At 44.2% G+C, this 9,566-nt stretch overlaps 1 long non-coding RNA gene across 1 annotated transcript in view; it reads left to right on the forward strand.

Moving 5' to 3' along the window:
* LOC118835873 overlaps window positions 1-8,292 on the forward strand; it is a 73,644-nt gene extending 65,352 nt beyond the window's left edge. Inside the window, exons 2-3 of the long non-coding RNA XR_005009528.1 lie at window positions 7,623-7,764; window positions 8,068-8,292. This is a non-coding gene — a long non-coding RNA (uncharacterized LOC118835873). The remainder of the gene's footprint in view (window positions 1-7,622; window positions 7,765-8,067) is intronic.
* Window positions 8,293-9,566: the final 1,274 nt, after the last annotated feature.

Here is a 9,566-nt window from a genome sequence, read left to right on the forward strand (position 1 = left end):
TAGCGCTGTGCTTGCCACATAGTAGGCACCTCATAAATGTCTGTTGACTGGCTAACTGACAGATGTAGAGGCAGAGGGCCTAGGTTCAAATCGTTGTCCTGTTACCAGCTGTGTACTGAGGCAAGTCCTTTTCTTTCCCTGGGTCTCAGTTTCCTTATTTATGAAGCGAGAAAATGAACTCAAAGATTCGCTTACTCCAAATTTGGCGTTCCTCTCTTTCTCTCTCTCTCTCTCTCTCTCTCTCTCTCTCTCTCCCACTCACTCTCTTCCACTCTCTGTATCTGTCTCAGTCTCTGTCACTCTCTCCCTCTCTTCCACTCTCTGTCTCTCTCTGTCTCTCTGTTGCCCTCCCTCCCGCTCTGTCTGTCTGTCTGTCTGTCTGTGTCTCTGTCTGTCTGTCTCTCCTTTTTACAAAAGTCTTCTACCCCCCAGCCTAATAATCACGCATGATTATCCTTGGAGCCTGAGAGGGGCTGAGGTGTGGGAAGGGGAGGAGGAGAGAAGGCACTGATCCCAGACCCTGCCCCCTCCTCCAGTCGCCATCTCCCTCCACCCTGGCTTCAGGGTTTGAGTGACTAGGGCTGAACTTTTGCCGTTAACGGCATTGTTATGTTTGTGCTTTCTCTACAGGGGAGGGATTGTGTAGTCTGGCATTTATATAGAGGCTAACCTAACCCTGTGTGGGCACTGCCTTAGTGAGAGTTAAATAATGCAGCCTTTGAACACGGCTTATCTGCGCTAACATTGCAGATCCCCATAAAAATAAACCAAGCAGAGCCGCCTCTCTGGGGGAACCCCTGTGCTGTGATTGGGCCAGACTCCCTCAATCCCCGTGACCTTGTTGGCCTCCAGCTGAGACTTGCCATATCCCAGCCAGTTTCCTTTTATGATATATCGGCTGCTTTTATAATCCCCAGTGGGTTCCTGGGGGGAGTGAGTCTGGAAGGGGAGGAGAAGGGAGGGAGATCCTTTCTGTGGGGTTCAGAGTACTGCTGCTTGGATTGCCCCTCCTCGGCCCCTGGCTGAACCATAATAGCCTTCTCATCTGTCTGCTCCCTGGTCAGAGCTGATGACAACAGGCCAAGATTATATATAGCGTGCCGCCTCCCACGGTGACCTTACCAGCCAGGGGAGGGCATCTTGCAACACCTGCATTTTCTTTGGGGAAACCAGCTCCTCTGGGGATGAGGGCCCCTCTGCCCTGGCATCGGAGATCATAGAATTGAGAGGGGAAAGAGAACTTAAGAGATCAACGTCTGGTTCAACCTGCTCATATTACAAACAGAGAAACTGAGGCCCAGAGAATCAGAGTGGCAGGTTGTAAGGAAAAGAAGCTGAATTCCTCCCTGTGTCCTCTGACTCCAGACCCAGGGTTCTTTTCCACTGAACCTTCCATTCTTGCCTGGCTTGACAGAGGCTGAGGGTTAAAGCTGGGACTCTCCAGGGGACAGGTGGGCTTTGATTGCAGACAGTTCTATAGGTCAAAACCTCAGGTCAAAATTTTAAATCCCTGTTTGGGCAGCCAATATGTGCTGTGCCCGTAAAAAGAGCATAGGATTTACGGGTCACCTGGCTTCCCATCTCAATTTCATCACGGCCTAGCTTAAAGGGCTAGATAAATGTAAGCTGTTATAACCCAATTCAGTACCATCCATCCTCCCCCTTCCTGCTCCTATCTCCCCTTCCCCCCAACAAGGCACACTCAGAGGCTGTGGTGTCTGTCTTTGGTTTCCTTGCTTAAACTGTCTCCTGACCACATACGCCTAAGCTGAGCTGGTAGCTGCTTCCCCATCCCCCACTACCCACCCCCTAATGGCTCAGAAAAGTAGGGTAGGGATCTAGGTTGGCCTCACCTTCATTGCAGCCTGAAGTCTTGGGGCTGTTACCCAGGGCTTCCATGGATCTCCACCCTGTTAGCCCATGGTGTTGGGAAAAGTGAACTGGGGCCAGTCATGACTTCAGGCATCTGCCTGACAAGGCTGTCAGAGCTGGGGATGCAGTTTTATGTACGCAGAGAGAAGGCACACTCCAGGGGCAGGATAAGGCATACGTTGTCACACATGAATGATGTGTTGATTTGTTTTACTTAAACATACTTTGTCACAAAACAAGATTTAATTCTTGGGATTTGGGAAGTGATGAGGAAGTGACCTCAGATAAAAACAGATCAATGAAACTGTGTGTGTGTGTGTGTGTGTGTGTGCGCGCGCGCGCACCCATGCCCTGGAGTGGGAGTCTGAAAATTTAGGTTCAAGCCCAAGCTTCTCTGTCAGCTAGCTATTGTGACCTTGGGCAAGTCACATGACCTCACAATTTAATTAAATTTGGCACACATTTATTGTGGCTGTTGTTGAGTCATTTCAGTTGTGTCTGATTCTTTGCGGCCCCATTTGGGATTTTCTTGGCAGATACTAGAGTGTTTTTGCCATTTCCTTCTCCAGTTCATTTTACAGAGGAGGAAACTGAGGAAAACGGGGTTAAATGACTTGCCCAGGGTCACACAGCTAGTATCTGAGGCCAGATTTGAACTCAGGAAGATGAGTCTTCCTGACTCCAGGCCCAGTGCTCTGTGCGCTATGAAGTGCAATTTGTTAATAATACACCAGAGATTCCAGTGGACACAGTAGAAAGAGGAGGAAAGAGTGGGAGAGATAGAGTTGATACGTATGGGTGGGAAGAAAAAGGAGTAGTGTACAGAGAATGGAACTTTGACCTGGTCAGCCTCTAAAATTCCAAAGCAGGGACTGAGAGGAGGTGTGGGGTTGTAGATTGTCTCATTCTTCATAATCCCCAAGATAATACTGACTTGCTTATCAGTCCTGGAGAAGGAGATTGACAGAAGTGATGTGGGTAAGGACTTAGTGACTGGAGCAGACCTTCTGTCTCCAGCGCTACCCAATAGTGACTCAATCAAACAAACAACCAACCAAAACGTATTTATTAGGTACCTACTAGGTCCTAGGCCCTGACAATCAAAGCAGGGGCTGGAAGAATCCTAAGGCCAGGCTGGCTATAGAGGGTTGAGTGAGGCATGTTTGAAATACCCAGCTTCAGCTAGTATAGCTCAGCTCCATACTTTAACTCATTCACTCCAACAAGGAGCAGATTTTTTGAAGGGGCGGTGATGGTGGAGGGATGGGTCCCTTTATCTATAAAATGAACACTGTATTGAAAAAACATCCTATAATTGTATGATTCCAAAGCTGTAGATATCTGAAAGGACAAGGAAGTCAAGGGATCCAGTTTATTGAGGAACTGGGATATTCTTTGCAAGTGGCTTGTCCATTTTGCATATCTTATGCAGCATCTGCCTACGGAATTCCAGAGATTCGGTGTCTCTGAAGAAAGTGGAAGGGTTCTGTTAGGAGGCTGTGTGAACTTGTAGGTCCAATTCTGATGCTTTGTGGCATCCTCTGGTTTATTAGCTGGGTGTCTTTGGGCAAGTCACCTAACTGCTGAGACGCCCATCTTCCTCAGCCATCAAGTGGGAGGTATGATACAGTTATCCCTTCCACAACATGACTTTCTCCATCGAAATATGTCACAGTTTTGCTATATCTCGGGTTGGCATAAGAAGTTAAATGGGAATTTTGGGAGAGTTTTGCAGGAGGGTCAGATGACATTTGAAAATCAGCAGATGACACAGAAAAAGTTTAGAAACTCAGAAATGCATAAAACATGTGTATAGTATTATGTAATTTCAACACATTTTATCTTTTAATACCATAATTATTCAGACTTTTCCTCTGATATGAAGGGAAGGCCAAAAAATTTTACTCATATTTTCCAGATCGAGGGGGTGCCATGCCCCCATTCCCCCTCTCCCATGTGGAAGGAATAACTGTACAGTGCATCTCCTCCTTACCTCATGGGGCTGTTGTGAAGAAAATGCTTTGTAAACTGCTGCTCTTAATAGAAATGAATTAGCAGCCTCTGCTGTACTATCCCACAGTGCTTTAACCATGTCTTGATTACATTTAATCAATGTAACCAATCAATTTAATCACAATTAAAAGATACAGAAACGGAACAGTGACACACCCAGATAGACAAAGGGCAGAAAAAAAACGGCTAATGCCAGAGTAGGACCAGTGATTCTGGAGTCCTGGCTGGTAGATGAGGACTTTTGTAGGGGTGGGAGGTAGAGGAGGAAGGTGAGACCTGGGCTAGACAGCAGCTTCCCTACTTTGGGTCAGCATCATTGTCACTCCTACTCAAGTGGGAAGGGTGGGGTGGGGTGGGGCAGTATGGAAATGAAATGGTGGGGGAAGGGGGAATTATCTTTGTTGGGCTAGCTTGTCAAAGATTTGCTTTTGGGGTGGGAGCCTTGAAACTAAGTCAACACCAATCGTCGAATTTGAGCTTTCAAATTGTAAACTGAGGCTATGGAGTTCTGAGCTCTAGCTCCAATCTCTTCTCTAGGACTTGGTCCCTATAGTAAATGCCTTTTCTCTGAACCTTCATATTCTACTTAGAGGAAGGAAGGGAGTGTATTATTTTCCTTTTCCTTCTCCACCATAGGGTCTTGGTTGGCCTAAAAAATCTTTAATCACTCAGTCGAAACAGGAAAATCCTCCCTAATGGTGGAGCATAAGATCCACGAGAGCTTTGGTCTCAATTTTTTATCACTGTGTACATTGTCTAGTGAAATGCTTGTCATACGGTAGACACCAAATAAATGTTTCTTAAATGTAATTATATGTGGGCAACAGATGTTGTTCAACCAGCTGGCATTTGACTGGCTTGGCCCGTTTGTACCATGGGGCCATCTCCAGTCATCCTCATCTATATCAGGCCACTGGACTGAAATGGCTCTGGAGGAGAATGTGAGACTGGTGACCTTGCACAGTCCTCCCTCACTCAAATCCAATTCACGTGCAAGTCATGGCATCACCTTCCTGATGTCATGGTCCTCTTTGAGAATGAAGAACAAACAATAACCATTTGCACCACAAGGGCTTGTTGTTTCTTACTGACACGTGATGTTATGGGTTGGTTTTTCCAGTTTTGCTTTCGGCGATTTTCCCTCTTCCTCAACTCGAGAAGCAGTTTGCCTGTTTCTTTTCTTCCTCCCCTCTCTTACAGCATGGCTCAGGAGAATGAAGGAAGCCACTAATGATGGCAGCAGGGAATAGTCGGTAATACTTATATGTTTTGATTTTAAGGACTCTAGAAGGTTCCTTCCATCTGGTGATTTCCTTTTGAAATCCCCTAATAGAGCTTTGTCTTTTGGGTTTTTTTTTTACTTTGCTATAATGCTTTGAACCGTGTCTAGTTGCAAATATCCAGAAAGGGTTAACAGGAAGTTATCATCAGTCATTTACACCTTAGGGAGAATGGATTTATCAGATCCTTTTAAGAGAGTAGGTTTAGATGGGAAAGATCCTAGGACACCAAGTGCCTGAAGATAATGCAAAGAAGTCCCAAAGAAGAATCTTCTAACAACCAAGACAAGATATGTTGAAGACCAGCAGTGAGTGGCAGTAACAATGGTGGTCTTGTTCACACACCTGGCTAATATGTTGCTGTCCTATCCCTCCGCCCCAGCAAAAGTACACAGTAAGTTAAATAAGAGCTGGCAGCAACAAAGTGGTACCACATGGATTGTTTTAGGACCCGAGGGTATTGTACCTATTGTGTCTACCATGCCTGCCTAGATTTGGCAGGGGATCATTCCTTTTTTTTGGTGATAAGCTGCTGTAGAAAGAATGGGCGTGATTTAGTCTTGGGGCCTCATTTGTGGTCTTCTCATCATTTAGTTGTGTCTGACTCTTTTCAACCCTATTTGGGGTTTTCTTGGCAAAGACACTGGACTGGTTTGCCATTTCCTTCTCCAACTCATTTAACAGATGAGGAAACTGAGGCAAACAAGGTGAAGTGACTTGCCCAGAGTCATACAGCTAGTAAGTGTCTGAGGCTAGGTTTGAACTCAGGCCTGGCACTCTATCCACAGTGTTACCCAGGTGCCCCTGCCAATTATTCATTAATTGCCCTGAATTTATCTGCTACTGGTGAAAGTATGAAATCCCTCTTTTATCTGCATGGCATAGTGAATGGAGTACTAGGCTTGGAGTCAGGAAGCTTCAAATTCTATTTCTGACACAGACTAGCTGAATGACAATGTACAAAAATAACTCAACCTCAATGAACCTTAGTGTTCTGCCTTACAAGGCTGTGGAGAAACTCAAGTAAAAGAATATACGTAATCCAGTTTGGAAATTTCAAAGTGACGTTACAAAATGTCAGGGGTTTTTGGGGTAGTAAACACTTTTAATATCAGTTATTTCAAAAAATGATTTTCTACATCCTGGTACCACCCCCTCTTCTAAGTTAGGTTTGCTATTTAGCTTATGCATTTGGGCAATTTGGGGCTGATAATGGGCAGCACACTTTCATATACTGATACTCATATTTATGTTCATATAGTAGTTATAATTAGATGACACGAGGGATGGAATGCTAGACTTGGAGTCTAGAAGACCTAGGTTTGAATATGGCCTAAGACATTTCTCAGCTGTGTGACTCTGGGCAAGTCACTTAACATCTGCCTGCCTCAGTTTCCTCATAGTAATAGCACCTTCCTGCCAAGGCTGTTATGAGGATCAAATGAGATAAAATTTGTAAAGTGCTTTTCAAACTCCAAAACACTATCTAAATGCTAGCTCTTATTGTATACATGTAAGCTCCTACTATGTGCTGAGCACTGATAAGATAAATAAGACTTGGTCCTTGTCTTCAACATGCTTATAGTCTGCTAGAGGCATTAAACATATGCATAAAAAACTATAATACAGATACGATAGGACAGTGGAAACGCTGTCGGCTGACAGACAGAGAATTCAAGTGTTCTCCTGCTTAAGTCCCTGAGAAACTGGGACCCAAACTGGATTTGACTGACAAACCCACCCTCCAATCCTCTATGGAGGGGACAAAAATATCACTGGGCTGGAAGCTGGAGCCGCCATTGTTAACTTGAGCACAGAGGAAGAACAAAGGTAGAGGACTGGACAAGAGAGAATGCTAGTGGGGATAGGTCTCGGCTGGCTTATCATGGTCTTACTCATGAGAAGTGAAGAGCCAGAACACCAAGACAAGGATTGTGTGACCAGGCCATGCAGATGCAGAGTGGCTGGAAATTTTTATGCTTCTGAGAACAAAACTAGTGATTCCTCATTTCCCCCATCTGTTTCTTCCTTCCTTTTTCCATCTCAGGAGAAGAATGAGCCTGTTCCTCAATCTCAGCTTCTCAAGAGTTTTGTTTGCTTTCTATTTCACGGTTGTTGTTTTTTTAAAAGCTGGTTTCTCTAAGATAAATATGGTTAACCATTGTATTACTGAGCTGTCTGTGTCCTTGAACAAATGAGATAGAGGGAGTGAATTACTCAAGGAAAGAGAGATAGAAGAACTATTTTAATTAATTTATTATTTTAATTACTGGGGGCAAGTCCTAGCATGGGGACTCCATGCAAATAAGAAAGAATTATTCATTCAGATTTAATAACTTCCCAGAGCGGGGAGAAAAACATGGACTTACTAAGTAAATGAGTTAGCAGTTTTGGTTGCTGGAGTTGGCATAGAAGATGGCCCCTTGATGACTTTTGCTTCCCATTGTCTTCCTGCAGGTTTGAAAGAAAATCCCTTCCTCCAGACCTGTAAAACTGAGGAATTGACTGGAGAGAGAATCATGCCCAAAGGGGAAAACAAAGGGAGAAGCTGGGAAGTACTGACCCAACCCACATAGAGGTGGAGAACAAGAAAGAAGGAGTAAGTAGCTCTGCTCCCAACAGAACAATAACACCTATCCCATTCAGCACAGATCAGTAATGCAATGGTTACTCACATTTGTCTTAGAGAAACTGGTTTTCAACTGGAAAAGAAGGTAAACAAGTGCTTAAGGAACAGAAATTGGGGGACAGGCTGATCTCTTTCCTGAGACAGAGAAGGAAGGGGCTGGAAAAGTGCTCAGTAAACTAAAGGTTTCCAACAGCTCTGTGGGCTTCTGCAGATGTCATCGGGTCACATGGTTTTTATCTTTGGGTTTTCACATTGGTTCCTTCCTTGCTCCAGGGTCAGCGTCCCTGTGTGGCAGCAGCAGTCCCTTCCTGCCTGATGCAGCTTCTGCTCTTCCCCTTTGAGTTGAGGAAACAGAGAATCATTTGAGAAATGATTGGATGCATGGTGGTACAAAAATGTAATGGAGTACTATTGGGCAATAAGAAGTGATGGCTATGAGGAGTGAACTGATACAGGGCGAAGTAAGTAGCACCAGCAGAACAACACACATGGAAACGACAATAATATAAACAAAACCAACACTAAAACGTGTTCATTTTAATACAATATTAGTTACAATATCATAATAAATGTGTTAATTACAATATTAATTGTGGTTGATCAATTTTGGTGCTAGAGGACAGATCATGAAAAACTCTTCTTGGTAGATGAGAGGCCATAAATGTGAAACATAGCATATGCTGTTAGTTACTATGTTACTTGGTTTTGCTTAAGTTTTTCTTTGTTCCAAGAGAGGGTTATATGAAGGGGTATAGCAAATCAGGATAAGCCTGAGGGGTGAAAAACAAAAGACATCAATAAAACAAAATAAAATAAGAGGAGGTGTTGCCCCTTCCAACTTTTGTATTCTAATTTCTTGGATGATGGATGCCCCACGGGTAGAGATATTTTGGGTAGAGGGAAGTATGTAAACAAGATTGCCAAGGTCGAAACCAGAAAGGGAAAGGCATGGACATTGAGGTTGACGAGTCAAGACTAACAGTGAGAAATGTCTGGAAAGCTAGGCTGGACCCGTAAGTCTGATAAGGCCTTGAATGCCATGCCAGAAGGGTCCAAATGTACTTTTCAGGCAATGGGGAGCCATTGAAGACTTTTAATAAAGCAAGAACTTGACCACAGCTATGCTTTAGGAAGATTGATCAGGTCTCAATGTGAAAGATGAGTTGGAAAGAGACAAGGCTATAGTCTGGTCTGATGTATTTTACTCCTTTATCTTTCCCCTTTATTGTCTTTGGCAGTAGCCTAGGAGGCAGATTCCTGGTAATACAGACCTGGGAAAGCCCTAATCCAGAGTGGGACAGCTGGGATTCAGGCCAGATGAGAGGCTTCTGTAGAGTGGACAGGAGGACAAGAACTGTAGGAGGTCAGTAGACAGAAGAGTAACAATATGGGAGTGTGGAAAATGACAGAGAAGTGGGACGGTAGAGGGGAGCTAGTATATAGAGGGGAACAGAGAGGGAAGAGAGAAAGAAATCAAGGGGTGAGGAGAATGCAGGAGATAGAAAAGTATTCTGAAATTCTTAAATCTCGATCAGAGTTGAAGGCGCTTGCTAATTTGTCCTCAATTTTTAGGCAACAGCTAGGGCTGCAGAAAGAAGCAACCAGGGACTGCCTCTGGGTGTGCTCTGAAAGTCCCCCAAAGGAGGGCCTTCTTTTTCCTTTTTTTTTTTTTATCTTAATCGCTTCCTGAAGGAGTTAGTTTGTCATTGTTGAGTCATTTCAGTCATGTCCAACTCATTTGGACCTCATTTGGAGTTTTCTTGGCAAAGATA

The sequence above is a fragment of the Trichosurus vulpecula genome, chromosome 2 (genome assembly GCF_011100635.1).
Source record: "Trichosurus vulpecula isolate mTriVul1 chromosome 2, mTriVul1.pri, whole genome shotgun sequence".
Lineage (NCBI taxonomy): Eukaryota > Metazoa > Chordata > Mammalia > Diprotodontia > Phalangeridae > Trichosurus > Trichosurus vulpecula.